Source organism: Aplysia californica, unplaced genomic scaffold (assembly GCF_000002075.1).
Source record: "Aplysia californica isolate F4 #8 unplaced genomic scaffold, AplCal3.0 scaffold00369, whole genome shotgun sequence".
Classification (NCBI taxonomy): Eukaryota; Metazoa; Mollusca; class Gastropoda; order Aplysiida; family Aplysiidae; genus Aplysia; species Aplysia californica.
Window position 1 is genome coordinate 688,141 of NW_004797639.1, and position 495 is coordinate 688,635.

A 495-nucleotide genomic window follows, 5' to 3' on the forward strand; every position below is an offset into this window, starting at 1 on the left:
GAAAAGGAAAGACGTGTGCTTCACTCTCAAAGTATCAAGAGGTTCTTGTGAAAGAATGACAAGTGTTCCTAAGACGTGTAGTGCTATATGAGGCCAGAACACGTGTCTTCAGGTGGTTAAAAATCAGATTAGCTCTGAATTATGGCACTATAATCAGATGCGGTGCTTGATGAAGCCCACGTGGGACGCTCACTGTTAGAAACAATTAGGAAAAGACAAATGCAGTTTTTGGGACACCTGAATAGACATGAAGGTCTTAATCATCTAGGTCTCACTGGCAAAATTGAAGGCAAACAAGGCAGAGGTAGGCCCAGAGTTACCTACTTAGAGAACCTAAACTGATGGGTAACGGGGAAAGATCAGGGTAACGTAGTGTTTTTAGAGCATCCAGCAAAGGAGTGAAAGCAGAACCATGATCGCCGATGTCTGCCACAGATCTGGCATTTGATGATGATGATGCAGCTCAAAGCAAAACAGTGTCTCATTTTTATTTAA